Source organism: Globicephala melas, chromosome 6 (assembly GCF_963455315.2).
Source record: "Globicephala melas chromosome 6, mGloMel1.2, whole genome shotgun sequence".
Lineage (NCBI taxonomy): Eukaryota > Metazoa > Chordata > Mammalia > Artiodactyla > Delphinidae > Globicephala > Globicephala melas.
In genome coordinates this window covers 80,155,189-80,181,203 of record NC_083319.1, presented here as the reverse complement: position 1 = coordinate 80,181,203, position 26,015 = coordinate 80,155,189, and the positions used below count along the sequence as shown (strand labels likewise).

Below are 26,015 nucleotides of genomic sequence, written 5' to 3'. Positions count from 1 at the left end.
TTCTGTTTTTCTATTCAGGGATATGTGAATTTTTTTAAATGAAGGAAATTGTTCTCTAAGTTTAATGCCCTGTGATGGATTACAGAGCATGGAAATTATCTGTGCCTTGAAAATGTGTTATTTTCAGATTATGTCAACTGGGTTGTTAGAAAAACACATAAATCTTTAGAAAGAAAGAAAATTATGATAACAGAAATACATTTTTCCCACTTAATAATAGAAGTCAACTTAGCAGTAAAGTGCTTGTTAGCTAGATTTTGAAGGTTCAAGAAAAGTCTCCAAGACAGATGCATTTGCCTTGATTGAACTATCCTCCAGCTCCTGACACCCAGGGAGAAGATAAGAACATTTTTAGTCCTAAAAAAATCCTGTTAGTTCCTTTCCTGTAGCACACAATAAACCCTTTGTTTAATTATTGTCTCTGGCACTTACGAACTATCGTTTAGATAAATTATGTTGTTTATATAAATTATATTATTTTAAAGTGGTTTTTAGGAAGAGAAACAATGAATTGTTCAGTGTCGTAATGATTCACAGTAAACTTCAAAGACCTTCCTTAAAGGCGAATTGCAACCAACATTTATATAAAAACGTATTCCTCATTTCTTCTACAATAGTAAATTAAAGAAAAAGTTCTCTGGGACTTCCCTGGCGATACAGTAGTTATTTAAGACTGTGCTTCCACTGCAAGGGGCATGGTTCGATCCCTGGTAGGGAACTAAGATTCCACATGCCGCTCGGTGCGGCCAAAAAAAAAAAAAAGTTCTCAACGGTTTTGCCCCCTGAAACCTGAAACTTAAACACAATGCATAGGGTGAGATAATTACATGATCATAGATAACCCCAAATTGCAAAGTAAACCAAACTCATTAAGTCAATGTACAAAATGTATTTAGTGTAAGCTTATTTGGCACATGTTAACATTGAGAATTAGGCACACACTTCTGAGTTATGTGCATCACCCACTTTCCTCAGCCCTATGCTCTTCCCACCTCCTTCACTCCCACCCTTCCTCTGAGAAACCCACTCATAGAGGAACCCACTGAGCCTCATCTCCCATTAATTCACTTCCTTGACTTCTTTCTTCTTTTTTTTTAAATTTTATTTTATATTGGAGTATAAGGGTTTTTTTTAAAGGTTTTTTTAAAAAAGAATTAAAAAAACATTTATTTTATTTTATTTTTTGGCTGTGTTGTGTGTGTTAGTTGCGGCACGTGGGATCTTCACTGAGGCATGTGGGATCTCTCATTGTAGCGTGCGGCCTTCTCTCTAGTTGTGGTGTGCGGGTTTTCTTTCTCTAGTTGAGGCACGCGAGCTCAGTAGTTGTGGCCTGTGGGCTTAGTTGCCCTGCGACATGTGGGATCTTAGTTCCCTGACCGGGGATCGAACCCGTGTCCCCTGCATTGGAAGGCGGATTCTTTACCACTGGACCACCAGGGAAGTACCTGGAGTATAGTTGATTAACAATAGTGTGTTAGTTTCAGGTGTATGGCAAAGTGATTCAGTTATACATGTATAGGTATCTATTCTTTTTCAAATTCTTTTCCCATTTAAGTTATTACAGAATATTGAGCAGAGTTCCCTGTGCTATACAGTAGGTCCTTGTTGGTTATCTTCTTTAAATATAACAGTGCGTACATGGCTTGACTTCCTTCTTTTCTCTCTCCACCAGTCACACCCCTGCCCCTCACCCCAGGGCTATGCTATGCTTGAAGGCAGTTGAGGCCACTTGCGTTTAGCCATAAGGTTTTTAATTAGGAGAATAAAAGAAATAGAGGATAGTCTGTTAGGTTTAAGAGAGTGTTCTTCAGTGGACAAAGGGAGTAGTGTAGGTCAGGGCAAGTTGAAAAATCCTCTCTTTTGTTCTGCTGGTGTGCTATGAAGTTCTTCTCAACTCTGTGAGATTGTTTTAACCTGATGTGGGCACTCTGAGGGGCTCCAAGTCAGTGAAGGGTGGGAAAGGCTTGATTCACCCCAACAGCCTCTCTCCCATCATTGAAATTCTTCTCACATATTAATCTGGTTATTTTCTTTTACATTTGCACAGGGCACCTATGGCATGAGTCACAGTAAGAGACTCATCATAAGAATGTGCCAGATTACAAAATAGATTTCCTTTCTCCCACTAATGGCAGATTCAAAATTTTAAAATTACAGTGACTCAGTAGGCTTAAGAGCATAATGTTTGAAGCCCCATACTTTTTTTTTCTGCTAGTGTAAACTGCATTTTTTTTTCCAGTTGCACCGCGCAGCATGCAGGATCTTAGTTCTCAGACCAGGGATCCAACCCACACCCCCTGCAGTGGAAGCATGGAGTCTTAACCACTGGACCGCCAGGGAAGTCCCTGAACTACATTTTTGACTATAAAATTAATTAAAATTGTTATTTAATTCAGGCATTCTCAAATTTAAAACAATTGTCCCTACAGAGCTGTACACTTCAAATTGAAAATGAAAGGTGCAGTTACACCATAAATGGATGCAGAAAGGGGATCACAAATACAAATAGCACATGCCACTTTACTGCTAGTGTGTGGAGTGTGTGTGTGATTTCTGTGGCATGGGTGTCTTGTAGTATATGTGCATATATGTGGTGGATGTGTGGTTTGTGTGTTGGCTATATATTATATATATGTGTGTGTGGTGTATGTGTGTGTATTTATGGTATATTTTTTGGTGATAAGTGTGTGTGTCGTGTGTGTGTATGTTTGCGTGTGGTGTAAGTGCATTGTTTGTGTAGTAGGTGTGTGTGATGAATATGGTGTGTGTGTGTGTGTGTGTGTGTGTTTGTGTGTTCTGCAGGGAGCTGAGACCCAGGGCTTAGAGTTTTTGTTTTTAAAAGTATCTCTGCATTGAGATCAATTGGTAAAGTCTTTTCAAATGTTTCATCTCCCCAGAAATCATTTGGAAGGTGTTTTCTTAAGCCCAAATATTTGTTTTTTAGGAGGAAACTTCAAATGTTATAAACTGCTTTAAGTGAAAACCATTGATGCAATACTTTATCAGCTGATACTGTAGTTTAATTCAACAAACAAAGCCACTTGTATTAAGAGTTGTACTTAGAGCTTTAAGAGGTCCCATCTCCTCTGCGTCTGACGTGAACTCCATTTCCCCTGTTCAGTTGCAACCGCTTCTTTCTCTTTAGAGGCAGTTGTGAGGGACGATGTACCTCATTTTGGCATCTCTCCTTATTGACCCTGTGCCATCACTTGGGAGACAGTGTAGCTTTAAATGCTAAGAATGGGAGCTCTTGAGTGAGGACACATGGGTCCAAATGCCAGCTCCACCAACTGGGTGAGGGCTTAATCTTGATGAGTTTCCTCATCTGTGAAATGGGGTGATAGTGGTACTTACCTTGCAGGGTTCTTGGAAGGCTTACATGAGATGATGATGTAAACATAGTGCTTGGAAGATAGTAAGTGTTCAGCGAACACATGCGTTGATGATGGAGTGGATCTTGTATGGGTCTGGCTGTGCCGCTATAGATATGGGGGGAGTGGAAGCTGCTAGTGGACCATTTCTCCTAAGATTTATTGTGAATTTATTCCATTAGATTTATGAGTGACCTCTCAGCTTTTGCATCAGGGTAGCCTGATTTCTTGGTGGGGTTAATAATGCATCATTTAATGAATGTTCACAGGGGATTTTGAATATGCCAGTGGTTCTAGGTCTGGTCCAATGTTAGGGCAAAAAGTCCTCTGAGCAAAAGTGCTCTCCCTCACATGTTGAAACTAGCTACCATCTGTTTCCTGCTCTGGAATAGGTAAGTGTCTCAGCATCAGATAACTGTATTTTGAGAGCATTAAAACCCCCACAAAACTCTGGCATATTATATAAGTTACTCTGATTAACATGCAGTTATTTGGCACAATTTTCAGATGAAACTTCACATTTTGTCCCTGCTATTTCTGGGCCTCGATGTAGACATTAAAGTTTGAGCAGAGTATCCAGTAGAAGACTCTGGGTGCTGAAACAGAAGCTATGGATATGGGGTGTCTGCTTTTCATTTTTGTTTTTTCCATCCTATTTAATGGGGAGGGTCTTGGGCCCTCTCCTGGTGTGAGGAATGCAAGTTGTAGATTCTGGAGGTATGTTGCGGGGGCGGGGAAATACCTACACAGAAATACCTAGAAACTTAAAACCTTGTCTAGCACTGCAGCTGCTCCCAAAGAGTTTTGTGAAGATGTGGAGTGCCTGGGGGCTGGAAAGATGCCAGTGGGGACAGTTGCTGCATCCACCATGCCAGCATCTACTCCTGCCCGCTGGCCTTCATGTTTAGTGCTGGGCTTTTTGCTGAACATCAAGAATTAATGGTGAGGGGGCAGTCCTGCCAGATTTCTATCAGAACTTTACATCTCCCTCTCTCTCTTTTTTCTGTCTTGTCTCTATAACCTCAGTCTAGACATCAGACATCCCACAGGGTTGTCTCTAGGGTTCCCACCTCCAGGTAGTTCTCAAGCAGTGCCTTTACTGTTTCCATCCCTTTAATCCCAAATTGATCCCGCCTCCCCTCAACCCCCTCCACTCTGCCAAGGGGTCTTCATTATTTCTCTAGCAAGATTTGGATCAATACCTTCACCTTTCTTCAAGGCCCACCTCCAGGCATCCTCAAATTTCTTTCCTTCCCTTACTTCACTTCCCCTCCACCAGGTTTACCAGGGCATTTTCTTGGAGAACCTTTCACCTCTTCTAGGTTTTCTGCCACTAAACTTTGTGTCAGGCTTAGCTGTGCCTGTGATGTCCTCCCAGTCCAGCTTACCAAGTCAAGTTCTCTTTTATATAACATAACTCCTGCTCTCTCACTTCTAACAAATTTTTGTCCACTTTCTGAAAGGGAAATGACAATTTTCTCTAGACCCTAGCTTATTCACTTGTAACCAAAGTGTGGTTGTGCTGTTGATAAATCAATGAGTGAAGAAGTCAGTACATTATGAATATTATTGAAGCAGATTCACTTTGCTGTACACAAATCAACTATACTCCCATAAAAATAATTTAAAAAGAAGAGTCTTAGGACCTAAAAGGAAAAAAAAAAGAATGTTATTGAGCAAATATAAGTTCTACCCCTTGATATGTGCTTGAGGGCATATGAAGGACAGTTATATATAGGTCAGCTTTCAAGAAACTTAGTCATGTTAGAGAGATAGTATTAACACACATGAATCAAAAAAACAACAGAGGACAAGTATGTATTGATTTTTATAGTCTGCCTACACAAAGGAATCGAGATGGTTTATAATAAAAGATAGCTCTATAAAAAAAACACAAAAAAGATAGCTCTATAAAATGTTGAAATAATGATAAAAGATCAAGATTCATGTAATGGAGAGATAATTAAAAAGGAAACCCAATTTAAGGTAAATTGTTGGGCTTGAGTACAAAATTAAGAATTGGGCTTCTTGGAAGTTAAGAAAAAGGGAAACATGATGAATCATATGATTTCTGTGTCTCATAAGAGGATACGTATCAGTTTGCAAATATTGAATGTTTTTTGGTACTACATACTAAGAAGAATCCACCCATTTATTTATTTATTTATTGTGTACATATGTGTTCCAGACACCATGGATATGAAGATATACAAGAAAAACAAATTCTCTGACCTTATGAGGTTTATAGTTTATTGAAGAGAGAGAGTCAACAAACAAGTAAATAAAGTACCATCAGATAGTAGGTGAATGCTCCGAAGGCAAATAAAGTGAATTAATGTGGTAGATCATGCTAGGAAGTCAGGAGAAGAAAGGTCCGTCAGAGAAGATGGTATCCGAACAGATACCTGAATGAGGAGAGGGAGTGAGCTCTGCAAAGACCATTTCAGGAGAGGGAACAGCAGGCTCCAAGGCCCATAGGTAGGAAAAAACTTGATATATTTGAGAAACGACCAGTGATACTGGAGAAGATCTGCACATAGTGGGGTGGGGGAAATAGCAGTGGTGGGGCAAGTGGCAGGGGACTGGTAGGAGATGAAGCTAGAGAAAGTAGCCATGTATGGCTTCGTAGAGATTTGGATTTTTTCCTCAAGTGTGATTGGGGAACTGTTGGGAAGTTTTGAGCAGGGAGTTATGTCATCTTTTAAAGTGTCTAATTCTAGTTCCCACTGGCTACTGTATGGAGAATAGAACATTGCAGGAGGCAAGAGTGGAAGCAGAGACCAATTGGGAGGCTGTGGGAAAAGTCTGGGTGAGAGATGATGGTGGCTGGTCCAGGAGGAAGCTGGTGGAAATGGTATTAAGTGTTCAGATTCAAGTAGAATCAACAAGACTTGCTGATCAGCTGCATGAAGGAAGTGAGAGAAAGAGTGGATTGAGATTGCTTTAAGTTTTTGGCCTGAGCACATGGATCAATGAGGGTCCATCTTTTGAGATAATGAAGACTGGGCATAAGCTGGTTTGGGGAGCAAAAATAGGAGTTCTGTTCTGGACATGTTCAATTTGAGTTATTTATGAGACAACTCAGTTGAGATGTGAAGTGGACAGTGGGATACATGAGTGTGGAGCTCAGGGAAGTGATATACATTTGGACATCAGCAGCACACTCACGTTGTGTTTAACCGTTTCAGTGGAGCACTTAACATAATAGACAAGGTTTTCAACGGGGGAGAATATAGAAACATCTTTCAAAATGGCCACTTGATGACTGTATTAAGGCTCTTCAGAAAAACAGAACCAATAGGATGTGTATATAAAACAAACATTTAGTATAAGGAATTTGTTCATGTGATTATGGAGGCCGAGAGGTCTCAAGATCTGCATGTGGCAAGCTGGAGACCCAGGAAAGCCAACATGTAGTTTCAGCCTGAGTACAAAGGCCTGAGAATCAAGAAAGCTGATGGTGTAAATTCCAGTCTGAAAGCAGGCAGGCTCTAGACCCAAGGAGAGCTGATGTTTCAGTCTGAGTCCGAAGGCAGGAAAAGGCAAGTGTCCCAACTTAAATACTCAGGCAGAAGGAATTCCCTCTTACTCAGCCTTCTTGTTCTAAGTTCTTCAGTTGATTGGATGAGACCCACCCACATTGAGGAGGGCAATCTGCTTTACTCAGTCTTCCAATTCAAATGTTAATCTCATCCAGAAACACCCTCACAGACACACCCAGAATAATGTTTGTCCAAATGTCTGGGCACCCCCAAGGCCCAGTCAAGTTGACCCAGAAAATTAACCATCGCAGTGACAGTAGAGCATTACATCAAATTATAATTCTATGAGGAATGTGGGTGGCTAAAATAGGGAGTTTTCTGGTGATCTAACTTGTTATAGGGTTAGAACCTTTAAATTCCAGAGGCTTGCCTGGTTTACATGTTAATGGTGGTTTTTCCCGATCACGAAAAAACTTTAGTTTTTTTCTAATAGTACTGTAGATTGTAGACAGAGCTGAATCCCGTGAGCCTGCCATAATGAATACCAGGCAAAATAAACTAATGGACCTAGTGCATGAAGTTAATTAATTAATCAATCAGTCCATTAGGCATTTATAAAGATTTTTAAATTTGCCAGATAATACCATTAGGTCGTAGGCTATTTGGGAGACCACCACATAAACAGATAAATTATGATTCAGCAGGGCTAGTGCCTGGACACGATGAAGGTGTGAGGAAAAGGCTAGGAAGAACAAATGAGGAAGAGACGATTCTGATGGAACAGAGAGTGGTGGCCAGGGAAGGATTCACAGAGAAAGAAAAACCAGGCTTTGCTAAAGGAGATGAAGGAGGCAGAGGAGTGGCATACAGAGAAAGGTGTGGACGTCTGGGAGAGCCTGAAGTGTCTAGGCAAGAGCAACAAGTTCAGTGTGACTGACGTGTAGGGTGCACAGTATAGAGAGGAAGGAACTCAGATCAGCCGGGCCCAGAGGGTGGAGGACCTTGCATTGCTGCCTAAGGAACTTGTCTCCACCTTTTGCGGGCACAAGAATCACCTGGGGAGCTCATTAAAAGTGGGGATCCTTAGGCCTCCTCTCCAAGGAGATGGATGCAGTCACTCTGGGGCTCAGAAAGCAATAGCTTAATGAGCTCCCCAGCTGATTCCCATGCATCTGGTCCACAGACCCCATTGCTATGGGCTATGAAGGCTTTTAAGAACAGGGAGTGACATGACCTGATTTTTTTTTTTTTAGGAATATAATTCTGCCAACTGTGTGGAAAATGGACCGACTTCACCAGCAGGGAAAACATATAGGAGGTTGCTGCAGGCATCCTGGTAAGAGGTGAGGAGGACTGGGGCTAAAGTGTTGGTGGAGATGAAGGAAAGGGCTAAATCTAAGAGACCTATCTGAGTTAGAATACATGGTTGACCTGAGCAGGAGAAGGGCTGAGAATAATGAAGGTGGATTCTCAAGTGTCTAGCTTGGAAAAATGAGTGGTCAATAATCGCTGACCCTTGGTAACTATTTGTTGGATCAGTGAATGAATGAATAAATAATAGGATAAAAAGTAGACGAGGTGGAATAAGAAAGGAAAATTCCATTTTAGATGTGTACATTTGAAGGCAATACAAGAACTATATAGATCTAGTAGTTTGTGAAGAAAGTTCATGCAGGTTTGGAGACATGGATTTGGAAGTTGTTGGGATAGAGATAGTTCTTGAAGCAATAGTAGAATCTGAGACCACTCAGCAAGAAGGTGTAAACCTTAAAGAGAAGAAAGGCAAGGATCTGAACCTTTGGGGGTATTTAAGGGGCAGACAGAGGAAAACTAGCTGGCAGAGAGGGGAAAGTGGCCGAAAAGAGGTTAGAGTATTGAGGGAATTCCCAAGCGGTCCAGTGGTTAGGACTCTTGGTGCTTTCACTGCGGTGGCCCGGGTTTAATCCCTGGTCAAGGAACAAAGATCCCACAAATAAAAAAGAAGTTAGAGGATTGAGAGGAGGTATGTTTTGAAAAGTTTTGAAAATAAAGGGAAGAAACAGTTTCAGAAACTATGTGTGCATGTAATATGTGAGTATGAGTGAATGTGTGTGAGTGTGAATGTGTGTGGGGGGTGGGTGGGTATGTATTTGTGTGTGTGTGTGTGTGTGTGTGTGCACGCGTGTGTGGTAGAGAGGTATACTGAGAGTACATTGTAAATCTGAATGTTGAAATATGTTCTACCAAACTCTTTTTTCTAACATAGTTTTCCAGTAGATTTGCTCTCTTTTAAGGTCATTCCTTGATTCATGATTGAACAGCCAGGTCAACAGCATAAAGGAAGTTAGTAGTCTTCCTATATGCTATAGCTGGAGGGCAGTACTTATTTCAAGTAAGAGCTATTTCAACTTACTTAGACAGGAGGTGGGCTAGGACATATCAACCCCCATCCCCACAGCATTTGTTTCTTTATAGCATTTAGATTAGAATTAGCTTTGTTTGGATTTCTTTTTTACTGTTAGGCTTCTACAGTTTTGAAGACATATTAACATACCAACCAGTAGATACGAGGGTGCCCATCTCTCTTTTTGTGTGTAAAAATTATTATTTAAAAAAATCTCTGCTAATATGTTTGACAAGACAGATAACTCATTTTAATTTTGATTTCTACCCCAGGCAAACACTTTTCAGGTGGTTATTGAACGTTTGTATTAATATTTTTTTCTGTAAACTCTGTTCAGGATTGTTGCCCACTTGTATTTTGGGTCTTAGAGGTCTTTTGGATTGATATTTGTATGTTCATTACCTATTAAGGGCATTAATAGCACTTTGTTATACTTGTTATAATCATTTTTCCAAACAGTCACTGATGCAGTGGTGGGAGGGGACTGTTAACAGTCTTGAGAGCAGGCTCTCCATCAAATTCAGAGGCTCACCAGCCAGGCTTCTTGACCTCTGGCCCTTGCACTTTTGTCTACATTTCTTAGAGGTTCTCCAACCAGGCCCAAGAAGGTCTCCTTACAGAATCAGTGTCCTTTGGAAACAAGGGTTCTCCTTGAAAATAAACTGAAGGTGAGCTTGTGGATTGTACCAGCTGTATGATTTACCTTCCTTTCTTCTCTCGCAAAACTCAGGCAGATATACCTGGAAATATTGTGGCACCTGGAATGTTGGGTTTCCTTGAAGCCCTGTCTAAAAGGAAGACATGCATGTATTCATGTATGTTGGATAAACAGGAGTTCAGTTATTTAAATATAGACTTTATGACTTCCTCCAAGGTGTTAAATTTATCATCAGATAATTATTTAAAGAAATTAAATCTGAGCTATATTGGGGAGGGGGGAGATGAGAGTTACTATTATATCATTTTTCAAATCTTATTTTCTTATGGTTTATTTTTGGTATTTTATTTTTGTTATATATTGACCTTGTTTACTGGTAAATTTGATAAATTCATTAATTTGTAGATTGTCTTCTCTGATAGAGGTGTTCTTAGTATTGCTGTTTCTTCTTCCTTAAATGGAAGAATTCATCAGTGAAACCAACTAGATATGGAGATTCCTCTGTGGAAAGATTTTAAAATGATAGATTCGGTTTCTTTAATGGTTAAAGCATTATTCAGATTTTATGTTTTTTCCTATATCAGTTTTGATAAGGTTTGTTTTTCTAGGAGTTTGTCCATTTTATCTAAACTGTCAAATTTATTGGCCTAAAGTTGTTCTATAATTCCACTGGCATCTCTGATGTTTGCAAACTCTGTAATGAGGTTTCCATTTTTATTTCTGTTATTGGTAAGCTGTACCTTTCCTCTTTTTTCTTGTTTGGTGTTGCTTAAAAGGATGGCCAGTTTTATTAGCCTTGAGGGGAAATCAGTGAAGGCGAGACTGTCTTCCCTAGGCCTCCCTTCTTCAGGAATCTTGGCAGTTTAAGTCCTGGCTGTGTTGGCAGGCCCCGATTTTATTTTCCCTCCCCAAGTCCATGAGATTACTGGCATCTCTGCCACTAGCATCCATTCTCTGCCTGGCTTCTCATCACTCTCACCCTCCCTCCTGCCCTCCTACCCTCACTCCCTACAGCCTCTACCACCCTAAGAACCATCATTTCCCTGAGGAAAAAAAGAGGTAAACAGAATATTGGACTCACTTTAGCGAGCTTCCCTTTTCTTTGGAATCTTGGCCCTTCAAATCTTGGTTATTTTGACAGCTCTCTGATATCTTTAAACAGATGGCTAAAACCCCATAACCTGTAGCTATCACCCTCCCATTCCACCTTCCCCCCATCCCTAAGCAAACATTAATCTACTTTGTGTACTTATAGAGTTACCTCTTCTGGAGAGTTCATGTTAATGGAATTATATAAGATGTATTGGTAGTCTTCTGTGACTGGCTTCTTTCACTTATTTCAAGTTTCATCCATAGCATGTGTCGGTTCTTTATGCCTTGGCAAATTGTTGTAATCCTTTCTAAGCCTGAATCAGCTTTCAACACTTTATCCTTTGCACTTTCAATGTCATGAAATATCTGAGAGTTCTCTTAACCTGAGTTTTTTTTTGCCAGTGTCACTTCCTCTGGGACATCTTCATGCTTTTGTCACAGTCACTTTCATATTGAAGAGCATCATAACTACCTGCTTTAACTAATCCTTACAACCTGGGTTCAAATTTCACAGCAGCATCCTTATTTGTGCTAACCACTTCATCAGATAGGTTAACATTAATCAATTCATGCCAACATCTGAAATGATGGAACCTTTTACTGGCAGTAAAAGGTTCTTTTTTGGTCTCCCTGTAATTAATGTTTTCTTTCAGTATGGCAGCTAACTTTAACACTTTGGCCTGAACGCTAGCTGACCTGATTTAGATTATTTTTTTATTGCAGCCTTCAATCTGTAGTAGAAATAGTAGTGCTCCATTTCAGCCATAATTGGTTTTCTGTTGCTGCTACAATTTAAACTAAAATATTTGGAAGCAACTTTACCTTGTGTTCTATATTCATTGAATTTTGTCAACACAGTTAAGACCATAGTTTCATGAAAGCCTAGATCTCATCCTACTTTGCTTTTCTTTTGCCATTTTTCAGATCCTCTAGTTGCATCCAGTTTCACTTCCAGCATTACCACTTTTTGTTTCTTTGCTGCACTTTAATCTTTTTTGTAAAATATTTCATGAGTTTATCTCTGGGAGACAAGGAGCTAACACAACTGTACTCTTTACTCTCTGTGAAAGAAATAACAAATGCACAGTGGCCAATTGCTGACGGCCTTGGAAAGAAGTGATGTGAGCAGTCACTGATTGTGATGCCCATCTGTTACTTATGGCGTGATTTGTGGACTGAAGGTTAGCAGCAAAGTTTGTATCTTATGTAATTACTCAGGTTAATATACGGTGGTAACTGAAATTTGTACATCTTGGGACTGTGCAAAGCAAGGGATGCCTGTGTTCTATTTCAGTGCATCACTTACCTTTAAACTTCATCTACTTAATACTCTTGGGTCTCAAACTAACTCTGAATGTTTTATTTGTGTCAGAGCCTTGAGGTGGTACCATTCTGACCTTTGGATTTAAAAATTATAGTAGAGAAGACAATTCCTGTGATTATCTTCTCAAAATGAGGGCTCCCCTGGCCTGCTACCTCCACTAATGAGGCCTTGAGCAGCTCTGCCTCTGACATATGTCATTTTCTTCTGTGGACAAGACAGCAAATCCTTCTCTATCTCTGATGTCTACTGTCCTCTGTCTGTTTCTCTACGTTCTTGCGATTTAGAACTGCCCTCTAGAAACACATGGCAGCCCTCACCTGACTTTATAGCTCTTGCCTTCCAGCCAGGATGAAAGTTTTGCCTGAACACCCACGATGGAAGCCAGCTAGATGCTGCCTTTCTCATGAATAACTCATAAATACCAGAAGCACTGTTTTCCCTGAAGAATGCCCCATAGTGGCTGTTACAACCTCTCTTTCAAACCTCAGGCCAGGGCTTCCCTGGTGGCGCAGTGGTTGAGAGTCTGCCTGCCGATGCTGGGGATACGGGTTCGTGCCCCGGTTTGGGAAGATCCCACGTGCCGCGGAGTGGCTGGGCCCATGAGCCATGGCAGCTGAGCTGGCGCGTCCGGAGCCTGTGCTCCGCAATGGGAGAGGCCACAGCAGTGAGATGCCCGCGTACTGCAAAAAAAATAAAATAAAATAAAAACCTCAGGCCAATCTGTTTTTTCCCCCTTTAAGAATCTAGGATTCAAAAACTCTTCTGTAGTATTAAACATGAGCTTCAAAGGCTCACAAAGGAAAAAGCATTCCTGAAGTTCTCTCTCTCTTTTTCCTTTGGCACCTTTGAGACATTTTCAATGTGACAAAATAGGTTTTAAATGGATCCAGAGAGATTCCTTGTGCTTCTTTTGTGCCTCCAAACACTTAGAACATAGGAAACATTTAACAAATGCTTGTTACTTTATTGGTTGAAATGACAAGCTACAGGCATACTTTGATTTATGCCTAAATTTATTTCTGAAAATTGATTTTTTTGAGGATGGGGAGGGAGACATGATACTGGATTGGCAAGAGGGGAAGAAAACTTGCCCTGAGAAGATTCATAATGTGGATCCTCCTAACAGTGGCAAAATATCTTTTGTTTAAATCCATGTTTTAAATATTTGCTTTAAATGTGATGTCTATCTATTAGTGAAAAACCGTTGCAGTCAGAATAAAAAGATAAGGGCATGAGACTTGGGAAAATGTATTGTGACTTGTTCCCTGGAGGGGAAAAGTGTAAAAACCAATGGGAATTTCTCCTGGAGACATGCTTATGGCCAGGCCGTCAAGCCCTCTAACTTGTTAGACGTCTGGGGTGTTTTCCTGTTCATTTTGTCTCTGCTATGATCTCTATGAATTCAGCAGACACCTAAGTGTGCATGTAGTGAGAGTAGCCTCCTCCCTTCTGCTGTTACTTCTGAGCAGCCCAAGGGCTATTTGCAGGTAGGGACAAATCCACTAGGTGGTCTTGGCTTTGTTTTCTCTAGCGCCTAGCAGAGAAGGGGACTATGCACACAGTGGGTGTCTAGAAGTGTGCAAGGAGTGATTAAATCATGTAAGATCCACTCTGGGAGAATCAAATGTCAGTTAGAAGATCAGTTCAGGGCCCAACAAGGAGGATCTGAGAGCTCATAGTGCCATGTCATGAGACTGGATTCAGGAACAACAAGACTCTAGGAACTTCTTTGTGACATGGTTCATTACATGATTCAGATGGTCTAAGGGTAAACTGGCAGCTGCACACAGGTGAAAGTCACACATAATACCAGGACTAATTCCACCCCAAAACAGCAGAGTTCAGGAGTTCCTCAGTGCTTACTTAATTTGGTGTTTGCTCATTCATGTTAGTTTATGTTTTAGAGGAAGAGTTTCTAGAAAGTAGGGTTCAGAGCTGTATGGGTTGAACTGTGACCCCACCCCCCAAATTCATATGTTGAAATTCTAACTCTCAGTACCTTGGAATGTGACTGTATTTGGACATAGGGTCTTTTAAAGATGTACTTAAGGTAAAATGAAGTCATGTGGATGGACCCTAATCTAAATATGACTGGTGTCCTTAAGAAGAGATTTGGACTCGGAAATGCACGGGGGAAGATCATGTGAAAACACCAGAAAAAGACGGCCATCTGTAAGCCAAGGAAAGAGACTTTGGAATAACTAACCCAGTTGACACTTTGATCTTGAATTTCTAGCCTCTAGAACTGTGAAGAATTAAATTTCTGTTGTTTAAGGCACCCAGTCAGTGGTATGTGTTATGACAGCCCTAGAAAATAAATACAAGGTCTATTTAAATTTCTATGAATAGTATCAAGTCTCAAGACCATATGTAAAATAGTTGCATTTAATGGAGCAAGCAGAAATACAACAGATGGACAGAATTTTTTTTTTCCCCCTTTTAATGGCAGGTATGGCATTTAAAGGCTAGGAATTGAATCAGGCAGGGTCAGACAGGATCATAGATTTATTATCTTTTATTTTACATCTGAAGATCTTTCACCTCTCCCAGAAGCAAGTCTTTGGTGGGATGTGGGGAGCAAGAGGGACTTCTGGGCCACTCTGATGCCATTAAGGGTTTAGTAGAAGTTATTTTGAGAAATCACTTTGGAGAGAGGTTTAGAAATGATGATATCTACGATTATTTAGCTAAACAGTGGTTTTAAGTGGCACGGGATATTGCTGCACCTTGATTTTATCAATATCCTGAGAAAAATAAGGTTGTAATAACAGAACACGCATTATGTATCTATTTTTTGCCCCCATTCACTATTGTGGGACCTTTACCCTGCTATCAGTCTCCTTACCCCTCTTCTTTGTTTCAAGTGATTCCCAGGGAGAGATTCTCTCTCTCTTTTTTTTTTTTTGTCTGTATCAGGTCTTAGTTGTGGCCTGTGGGATCTTCGTTGAGGCATGCAGGATCTTTCGCTGTGGCGCGCAGTCTCTTTGTTGTGGCACGCAGGCTTTTCTCTAGTTGTAGTATGCGGGTTTTCTCTCTCTAGTTGTGGTGCACAGGCTCCAGGGTGCGTGGGCTCTGTAGTTTGTGGCACACAGTCTCTCTAGTTGAGGCACGTGGGCTCGGTAGTTGTGGCATGTGGGCTTAGTTGCCCCACGGCATGTGGGATCTTAGCTCCCCAGCCAGGGATTGAACCCACATCCCCTGCATTGGAAGGCAGATTCTTTACCACTGGACCACCAGGGAGGTCCTGAGAGAGATTCTCTTATATCCTCTTGAACACAGGCCTCTCATGATCTCTATTACTGTCTATCTAATTATCTATCTTTCTATCTATAACAATTTAAAGACTTGTTTGATATATTTCATAATTTTTAAGTTAGTTTAGATGTTTTAGTTTATTTTTACATATTTTATGAAAAGACTAATATAACCACAATAAAAGAAAGTTTGGAAAGCAGATAAAAGAAAGAAATCACCCATAGTCCCATCATTCTAAGACAATTTTTAGCATTTGATTGATTTTCCTTTCAACCTTTTAATCCTATGCATAGGAACTTTTCTCCAAAAGCTGGAATTCTAATATATATACATGAGTTTCTATGCACCTTAAATTTTTTTTTTTTTTTGCGGTACGCGGGCCTCTCACTGTTGTGGCCTCTCCCGTTGCGGAGCACAGGCTCCAGACGCACAGGCTCAGCGGCCATGGCTCACGGGCCCAGCCGCTCCGCGGTATGTGGGATCTTCCCGGACCGGGGCACGAACCCGTGTTCCCTGCATCGGCAGGCGGACTCCCAACCACTGCGCCACCAGGGAAGCCCCAAGACTTAAATTGTTATCATGAGGCTTTGTCAATGGTTTAACAGAATTTTCTTAAGCATCATTTTAGCAATATATAATATAGCATTGAGTTGACACAATAGTTTACTTATCAGTTTCTCAATTCTTGGACATTTAGGTTGTTTCAAATTCTTTAAAAATGAAGAACAATAAACAACACAGACTTTTTTTTTTTCAGTACGCGGGCCTCTCATTGCCGTGGCCTCTCCCGTTGCGGAGCACAGGCTCCGGACGCGCAGGCCCAGCAGCCATGGCTCACGGGCCCAGCCGCTCCACGGCACGCAGGATCCTCGCGGACAGGGGCACGAACCCGTGTCCCCTGCATCGGCAGGCAGACTCTCAACCACTGCGCCACTAGGGAAGCCCAACACAGACATCTTTGACAATGGATATGTTTGAACATACTTGTTTTTCCTTTCCTGTTTTGCATTTCTTCCTTAGAACACTCCCATTTGCTGATTTACAGTGGGAAGAGGCATGCTCTTTTTTGTGCAGAAGCTTAGAGTGTGTCCTGCTGTTGGCGGTAGGATCCCTTATAGAGAATTTGTATCTGGGGCGACTCTTTTTAGTTTAACCTGTGCCAAGATCCCCGATGGCTTAGAAGCTCTGCTGCTGCTTTTGGGGAATCACCTTTGTTGTTCACAGCTAGTGCATTTTGCCTAATAAGCTGCAGACTGAATTTCATCAGTCTGATGAAGTTCAAGGATAAATGAATAGATGGAACCAGACAGAGTGTGTTTAAGACTCACACAAGGAGTTGGTTTGTGTCCTTAGACACCTCATATCCTCGGTGACCCTTCATATGTCAGTGAAGAGGAGTGTGAGCACCAGAAATCAGACACAGAGAAGCAGCTCTGTCGCACTGACCAGGGAGGAGAACAGGAGACTGTAGGGACTTAGTAACCGTGTCACTGGGCTGTGGGTCTTGCCTGGGGAACAAGATATCACGTTTTCCTAGAGTTAGGGGAAATGTGTCTCCCCAGCCTGTTACTCTTCCTTTGTTCTGAATAATCTTCTGGTTGTCGTTTGGCTTCTTTGGTATCTTGATACCAGGATGGTGGCAGCACACCATGTAACTCACTGTGTTTGCCTCTTTATTCTGGCTACGAGGAGGCTACTCGAGAAAGAATATCGCACCTCCTGCTATGCTTTGTGGGCTGACTTTACTCCCAAAGCCATCTTGCTTTCTTAATTTTATTTGCTCTTTGCCTCATCTTTTTATTTTGGATTTATTTTCTCTTGTAACATGTTTGCATATTTCTAAGTAGCCTTAAATTTGTTTTGGAATAAGTCATGGTTTGAATGAAGAACTTAAGATTGGCTTTCTGGGTTAGGAATTGGTCTGGTCCATTTAGTATGAGCTTGCCACTGAGAGGTTGCTCATCTTGGGTCCAGTATCTGGATCTGACTGATCCACGATCAGACAGTAGGTCCTGACGATTCAACCTCAGTGCTGTCCTTGAGGGCCTGTCATTAAAAATCCAGCCCCTCTTAGGCTCTACCTTCCTCCACTTTGTGCCTCTTTAAAATGGCAAGAGATAGACCATATTTATTCAAGAGTTAAAAGCCTAGTTAACAGTTAAGCATTCTTACCCCATTTGTCTTTTCTGCTTCCTTATACATTTTACTCCTGTATTTTCAACCTACAGAAACTTTAATTTTGATTGAAGGGGAAAAGTGGATTTAGCTTTTAACCTGGATTATTCTGCTAACTAAATGTTATAATTTAGAATTTTGGAATTTTGGAACTGAGCCCTTTTAATACTTAGTAGCTCTTATACATTGACTTTCCCAGCATTAAAAAAATAATGAATTTACCTCTTCTTCCCTGAGGAAGCTCTTGAAGGTAGGAACCTCTTCATTTTTGAAGTCCTCACAAAACTGAAACCAAGTCTTTGCACAAAGCTGGAGCTCAACATAAGTCTGTTGAACTGAATACTCTCACCTTCAGACAGCCTTGAGAAATAAAGATGTATGGACACTCTATCCTAAGAAACAGAAAACAGTCCTGCTAATAAATATATATAGGATTGATAACCTTTTCCAAAGACTCCTCTCAGCGATTTCAAAGAAAGTCCCACCCACCAAAGGTGTCACACTAGGTTTTGGTTTAAATTCCATTTGCAGTCAGAGGAGCTTTGTTAATTTTAAGATTGAAAGGTATTTGTATGAAGAGTACCATGAAGATTGTGTTTACTTTTTAAAAAAGATTTTTTTTATTTGGCTGCTTTGGGTCTTAGTTGTGGCATGTGGGATCTTTTGTAGAGGCACGTGGGCTTGTCTCTAGTTGTGGTGTGCAGGCTTCTCTCTAGTTGTGGCATGCGGGCTCCAGGCGTGTGGGCTCTGTAGTTTGCGGCACGCGGCCTCTCACGCAAGCTCAGTAGTTGTGGTGCGCAGGCTTAGTTGCCCCGAGGCATGTAGGATCTTAATTCCCCAACTAGGGATCGAACCCGCATCCCCTGCATTGGAAGGCGGATTCCTTTTTTTTTTTTTCTTAACGTCTTTATTGGAGTAAAATTGCTTTACAATGGTGTGTTAGTTTCTGCTTTATAACAAAGTGAATCAGCTATACATATACATATATCCCCATATCTCCTCCTTCTTGCATCTCCCTCCCTCCCTCCCTATCCCACCCCTCTAGGTGGTCACAAAGCACCGAGCTGATCTCCCTGTGCTATGTGGCTGCTTCCCATTAGCTATCTGTTTTACTTTTAGTAGTGTATATATGTCCATGCCACTCTCTCACTTCATCCCAGCTTACCCTTCCCCCTCCCCGTGTCCTCAAGTCCATTCTCTACGTCTGCATCTTTATTCCTGTCCTTCCCCTAGGTTCTTCAGAACCATTTTTTTTTAGATTCCATATATATATATATATATATATATATATATATATATATATATATATATATATGTTAGCATACTGTATTTGTTTTTCTCTTTCTGACTTACTTCAGTCTGTATGACAGACTCTAGGTCCATCCACCTCACTACAAATAACTCAATTTCGTTTCTTTTTATGGCTGAGTAATATTCCATTGTATATATGTGCCACATCTTCTTTATCTATTCATCTGTCGATGGACACTTAGGTTGATTCCATGTCCTGCCTATTGTAAACAGAGCTGCAATGAACATTGTGGTACATGACTGTTTTTGAATTATGGTTTTCTCAGGGTATATGCCCAATAGTGGGATTGCTGGGTCATACGGTAGTTCGATTTTTAGTTTTTTGAGGAACCTCCATACTGTTCTCCATAGTGGCGGTATCAATTTACATTCCCATCAGCAGGGCAAGAGGGTTCCCTTTTCTCCACACCCTCTCCAGCATTTATTGTTTGTAGATTTTTTGATGATGGCCATTCTGACTGGTGTGAGGTGATACCTCATTGTAGTTTTGATTTGCATTTCTCTAATGATTAGTGATGTTGAGCCTCCTTTCATGTGTTTGTTGGCAGTCTGTATATCTTCTTTGGAGAAATGTCTATTTAGGTCTTCTGCCCATTTGTGGATTGGGTTGTTTGGTTTTTTGATATTGAGATGCATGAGCTGCTTGTAAATTTTGGAGATTAATCCTCTGTCAGTTGCTTCATTTGCAAATGTTTTCTCCCATTCTGAGGGTTGTCTTTTCATCTTGTTTATGTTTTCCTTTGCTGTGCAAAAGCTTTTAAGTTTCATTAGGTCCCATTAGTTTATTTTTGTTTTTATTTCCATTCCTCTAGGAGGTGGTTCAAAAAGGATCTTGCTGTGATTTATGTCATAGTGTTCTGCCTATGTTTTCCTCTAAGAGTTTTATAGTGTCTGGTCTGGAAGGCGGATTCTTTACTACTGGACCACCAGGGAAATCCCTGTGTTTACTTTTAATTTGGTAAATGTCATTTCTATTTAGTTGTTTGAAATTAAATTTCAAATCTTTATAATAGTGAGAAACAGCCAAAATATTTCACATATAGTGAGAATAAGAGCCAAAGCTTGTAGTTATGGCAGGCCAAGGGTCTATGATTTGAGGTGAAAATATGATTGCTTTGGAAATCCCTCCTAACCCTCCAGTTCGTTTTAATTTCCTCCAGTGAGTCAAATGTTCTGAGACCATATGTGGGCCTAGCCATTTGAGCATTTAAAAATAATAACTATATTTTGGGTATCCAGCTCATTACTGTGATAGTCCTTGAGAACAAAAGACACAGAAAAGTGTGTCTTTTTTTAAAAGGTGAATTCCATTCAGTTGCGTTAGATTCTGACTAGGGAGCTAAAATAACCCATTTTCAGAGCTCTTCAGAATGATTAGCCTCTGCATTTGCTGCAGAGTAGCTCTGATCAGGAGTAAGGTTTAAATAATCCCACTCATGATCATTTTTTTCTCTCTTGCTTTTTTGTTCTGTACTAACTATCTTGTCATTATAACTGATGCTTTCTCGCCTCTATCTATTGTTAAAAAAAAAGAAAAAGCTTCTTTTCTTTTGGTGAAGGCGAAAGGTGGGATATGTGGCCCCTGGATTCCTGATGATGGACAAATATTCACTCACACTGTGTCTCTGGCAAAATGACCCAGTGAAACTGGGCGTCCAAGTTATGAGGCATCTGTGAACACACAGCACAGGACATGCACCTGTCAGCCACAGTCACACAGGAAATGCATTCTTTAAGAAAATAAAATTTTATGCCTATGTGTAACCACTAATGGGGCAGTTTCTGTGATTGGAATAGAAAATAATTCTGAGGTGAGACTAGAATGTTAGCTCCACACATGAAATTGATTCACTGTTAACCTAGTATAGGAGAGAATTGAAATCAGAAGGGTGCAAAGTGTCACAGGAGGTCATTGGTGTGGTTAATTTGATAAAACACAGACTTTAATAGTAGAATCATCTCAAACTTTGTAAAAAGAGAGTGACTGTGAAAATCTTTCATATCACAAGAAGTTCTCTGGTCATCTTATGGCAAAAGAATGGTCCTTCTTAAAGATGAGTTATACATTTTTCTTTTTCAACAGCTATTCCAAATTCACTGAACTTTTCTGTGACACACGCATCTATTTTTTTTTTAAGTTTATTTTTCTTCAAGGTAAAGGTGACATTTTATCAATGAGAGAAAATATCTGCCTTTCAAAAGAATTCTTGCTATGGAGAGAACATCTTGAAAATGGATGTTTGGAAATGTTTCCAACATTATATGATTTTGTTGTGGAAAATGATATGCCTCAACCACAAAAATCTTGATAGTTTACACTTCAAAAAACAGAATTGTCTAACTGGCATAAAAATTTCCATCACATAAAAGAGAATAAAATACCTAGGAATAAATTTAACCAGGGATGTGAAAGACCTATACTCTGAAAACTATAAAACATTGATGAAGGAAATTGAAGGTGATACAAAGAAATGGAAAGATATCCCATGCTTTTAGATTAGAAGAATTAATATTGTTAACATGGCCCTACTACCCAAAGCAATCTACAGATTTAATGTAACCCCTGTCAAAATACCTATGACATTTTTCACAGAACAAGAACAAATAAACCTAACATTTATTTGGAACCATAGAGGACCTCGAATTGCCAAAACAATCTTGAAAAAAAAGAACGAAGCTGGAGATATTACCCTCCCAGACATCATACTATACTACAAAGCTACAGTAATCAAAACAGCATGGGACTGGCATAAAAACACACATAGATCAATGGAACAGGACAGAGAGCCCAGAAATAAACCCATGCACACATGGTCAATTAATCTATGACAAAGGAGGCAAGAATATACAGTGGAGAAAAGACAGTCTCTTTGATAAGTGGTTCTGGGAACACTGGACAGCTACATGTAAATCAATAAAATTAGAACATTCTCTAATGCCATATACAAAAAAAATCCCTCAAAATGGGTTAAAGACCTAAATGAAATGGATTAAAGACCTAAATGTAAGACCTGAAACTATAAAACTCCTAGAAGAGAACATAGGCAGAACACTCTTTTACATAAATCATAACAGTATTTTTTGGGTCTGTATCCAAAAGCAAAAGAAATAAAAAGCAAAACCAAACAAATAGTATCTAATTAAATTAAAGCTTTTGTACAACAAAGGAAACCACTGACAAAATTCAAAGACAACCTATGGAATGGGAGAAAATATTTTCAAATGATATGACCAACAAGAGGTTAATATTGAAACTATATAAATAGCCCATACAACTCAATATCAAGAAAACAACCCAATCAAAAATGGCCAGAAGACCTGAATAGACATTTTTCCAAAGAAGACATTCAGATAGCCAACAGGCACCTGAAAAGATGCTCGACATTGCTAATTATTTGAGAAATGCAAATCAAAACACCAATGAGATATCACCTGTCAGAATGGTTATCATCAAAAAGTCTATAAATAGCAAATATTGGCAAGGATGTGAAGAAAAGGGCACCATTGTACACTGTTGGTGGGAATGTAAATTGGTACAGTCACCATGGAAAACAGTATGGAGATTCCTTAAAAAACTAAATTTGGAACTACCATATGATCTAGCAATTCCACTCCTGGGTATATATCCAGAAAAAATGAAACCATTATTTCAAAATGATACATGCACCCCAATGTTCATAGCAGCACTATTTACAATAGCCAAGAGATGGAAGCAACCCAAGTGCCCATCAACACATGAATGGATAAAGAAGATGTGATATATATATATATATATATATATATATAAATGGCATATTACTCAGCCATAAAAGGAATGAAATTCTTCCATTTTCCGCAATGTGGATAGACCTGGAGAATATTACACTTAGTGAAATAAATTAGACAAAGAAAGACAAATACTGTATGATATCACTTACAGGTAGACTCTAAAAAATAAAACAAACTACTGTATATAGCAAAACAGAAACAGACTCACAGACATAGAATACAAGTTAGTGGTTACCAGTGAGAAGAGGGAAGGGGAACGGGCAAGATTAAGGGTATGGGATTAAGAGATACAAACTATTATGTATGAAATAGATAAGCAGCGAGGATATATTGTATAGCACAGGGAATTATAGGCATTATTTTGTAATAACTTTTAATGGAGTATAATCTGTAAAAATACTGAATCACTATGCCATACACCTAAAACTAGTATAATATTGTAAATCAACTATACTTCAGTTGAAAAAAAAACTTCCAGAAGAGAAAGTCAGTGGGTTTCATTAGCTTTGTAAGAACTGATTGATATCAGAGAACATAGGAATTTTTTTATATATCTTTATTGGAGTATAATTGCTTTACAATGTTGTATTAGTTTATGCTGTACAACAGAGTGAATCAGCTGTATGTATACATATATCCCCATATCCCCTCCGTCTTGAGCCTCCCTCCCACCTTCCCTATCCCACCCATCTAGGTTGTCACAAAGCATTGAGCTGATCTCCCTGTGCTATGCAGCAGCTTCACACTCGCCATCCATTTTACATTTGGTAGTGTATATATTGTCAATGCTACTTTCTCACTTCTTCCCAGCTTATCCTTCCCGCTCTGTGTCCTCAAGTCCTTTCTCTACGTCTGTGTCTTTATTCCTGCCCTGCCACTAGGTTCATCAGTACTGTTTTTTTAGATTCCATATATGTGCGTTAGGATACAGTACTTGTTTTTCTCTTTCTAACTTACTTCACTTGTATGACAGACTCTAGGTCCATCCACCTCATTACAAATAACCCAATTTCATTCTTTTTATGGCTGAGTAATATTCCATTGCATATTCCACATCTTCTTTATCCATTCATCTGTCGATGGACACTTAGGTTGATTCCATGTCCTGCCTATTGTAAATAGAGCTGCAATGAACATTGTGGTACATGACTCTTTTTGAATTCTGGTTTTCTCAGGGTATATGCCCAGTAGTGGGATTGCTGGGTCATATGGTAGTTCTAATTTTAGTTTTTTAAGGAACCTCCATACCGTTCTCCATAGTGGCTGTATCAATTTACATTTCCACCAACAATGCAAGAGGGTTCCCTTTTCTCCACACTCTCTCCAGCATTTATTGTTTGTAGATTTTTTGATGATGGCCATTCTGACTGGTGTTAGGCGATACCTCATTGTGTGTTTTTTTTTTAAAGGAACATTTATTTATTTATTTATTGGCTGTGTTGGGTCTTTGTTGCTGCACGCGGGCTTCCTCTAGTTGCGTTGAGCAGGGGCTACTCTTCGTAGTGGTGCATGGTCTTCTCATTGCAGTGGCTTCTCTTTTTTTTTTTTTTTTTTGTGGTAGACAGGCCTCTCACTATTGTGGCCTCTCCCGGCTCCAGACGCGCCGGCTCAGCGGCCATGGCTCACGGGCCCAGCCGCTCCGCGGCACGTGGGATCTTCCCGGGCCAGGGCACGAAACCGTGTCCCCTGCATTGGCAGGCGGACTCTCAACCACTGCGCCACCAGGGAAGCCCTGCAGTGGCTTCTCGTTGCAGAGCACAGGCTCTAGGCGTGCGGGCTTCAGTAGTTGTGGCACGCAGGCTGTAGAGTGCAGGCTCAGTCGTTGTGGCTCATGGGCTTAGCTGCTCCATGGCATGTGGGATCTTCCCAGACTAGGGATCAAACCCGTGTCCCCTGCAATGGCAGGCGGATTCTTAACTGCTGTGCCACCAGGGATGTCCCTGTGATCAGTGATCTTTGATGTTACTATTGTAGTTGTTTTGGGGTGTCACACAGCGTGCCCTTGTAAGATTATTAAGTTAATTGATAAATGTGTGTGTTCTGATTGCTTCACTGATGGGCCATTCCCACATCTCTCTCCTTTTCCTCAGTTCTCCCTATTCCCTGAGACATAACAATATTGAAATTAGACTAATTAAAACCCTACAATGGCATCTAAGTGTTCAAGTGAAAGGAAGTCATACTTCAAGTCTCTCATTTTAATCAAAACCTGGAAATGATTAAACTTAGGAAGGTTGTCAAGTGCCAAGATAGATTGAAAGCTAAGCCTCTTGCACCAATCAGTTAGCCAAGTTGTGGATGCAAAGGAAAAATTCTTGAAGGAAATTAAAAGTGCTACTCCAGTGGACACATGACTGATAAAGTGAAATAACTTACTTGATGATATGGAGAAAGTTTTAGTGATCTGGATAGAAGATCAAACTAGCCACAACATTCCTAAACCAAAGCCAAACCCAGAGCAAGGCCCTAACTCTCTTCAAGGCTGAGAGAGGTGAGGAAGCTGCAGAAGAAATGTTGGAAACTAGCAGAGGTTGGTTCATGAGGTTTAAGGAAAGAAGCCATTTGCACAATATGACAGTACAAGGTGAAGCATCAAGTGCTCATGTAGAAGCTGCAGCAAGTTATCCAGAAGATCTACATAAGAATTAATGAAGGTGGCTACACTAATCAGATTTTCTTGGTAGTTGAAATAGCCTTCTATTGGAAGGACAATGCCATCTAGGACTTTCATAGCTAGAGAGGAGAAGTCAATGCCTGGCTTCAAAGCTTCAAATGACAGACTGACTCTCTTGTTAGGGGCTAATGTAGCTGGTGACTCTAAGTTGAAGCCAGTGCTCATTTACTATTCCAAAAATCCTAGGACCCTTAAGAATTATGCTTAGTCTACTCTTCCTGTTCTCTATAAGTGGAAAAACAAAACCTGGATGCCAGCACATCTGTTTACAACATGGTTTACTGAATACTTTAAGCCCACTGTTAAGACCTACTACTTAGAAAAAAAGATTTCTTTCAAAATATTACTGCTGTGTAATGTACCTGGTCACCTAAAGGCTCTGTTAGAGATGTACAATGAGATCAATGAGATTCATGTTGTTTTCATGCCTGCTAACACAACATCCATTCTTCATCCTATGGATCAGGAGTAATTTTGACTTTCAAGTCTTATTATTTAAGAAATACATTTCATAAGACTATA

General features: G+C 40.1%; 1 protein-coding gene across 1 annotated transcript in view; it reads left to right on the top strand.

Moving 5' to 3' along the window:
- Window positions 1–8,196, top strand: part of APTX (aprataxin) — a 70,978-nt gene extending 62,782 nt beyond the window's left edge. The window contains exon 10 of the mRNA XM_060301030.1: window positions 8,107–8,196. The gene's annotated coding sequence lies outside the window, so the exon portion shown is untranslated. The remainder of the gene's footprint in view (window positions 1–8,106) is intronic.
- The last annotated feature ends 17,819 nt before the right edge of the window (window positions 8,197–26,015 follow it).